General features: G+C 59.2%; 1 protein-coding gene across 1 annotated transcript in view; it reads right to left on the bottom strand.

Annotated features, from left to right (window-relative positions):
- The window catches only part of LOC104499884 (A disintegrin and metalloproteinase with thrombospondin motifs 10-like), a gene marked incomplete at both ends in the record, with an annotated part of 12508 nt that overhangs the window by 11535 nt on the left and 566 nt on the right, over positions 1–407 (bottom strand). The window lies entirely within an intron of this gene.

Below are 407 nucleotides of genomic sequence, written 5' to 3'. Positions count from 1 at the left end.
GAGGCAGCGCCCTGCCTTAGCGGCTAGGAGGGCAGGAGCTGCTACTGGGCTCCAGCTACGACCAGCACCGGCCCTTTGAGGGGATGGACACAGCCCGGACAGCTGGAGGCTGCTACAGCACGGCAGGAGCATCCTTCCTGCAAAGCTCAACACCGTTTGGAGATTAAAGGCACGAGCTTTCAGGCCTCAAGAGGTCTGTCTGCAGAGTGAATGCTGGAAAAGCTGGGTGCAAAGCCCAGGGGAAGCGATGGGGAACCATCCCTCTTCCTCACCACCAGCCTGCAGATGTTAAAGGCACCATTTCCCAGGTCCAAAGCTTGCCTACCGCAGTTATTTCTCTGCTCCCGTTGAGGTTTAACGCTCAGCCCTGGCAGCAGGGTGCTGACCCGCATGCCGGGAGCTGATCT

The sequence above is a fragment of the Buceros rhinoceros genome, unplaced genomic scaffold, assembly GCF_000710305.1.
Source record: "Buceros rhinoceros silvestris isolate BGI_N320 unplaced genomic scaffold, ASM71030v1 scaffold34949, whole genome shotgun sequence".
Taxonomy (NCBI): Eukaryota; Metazoa; Chordata; class Aves; order Bucerotiformes; family Bucerotidae; genus Buceros; species Buceros rhinoceros.
This window is presented reverse-complemented; position numbering and strand designations above follow the sequence as displayed.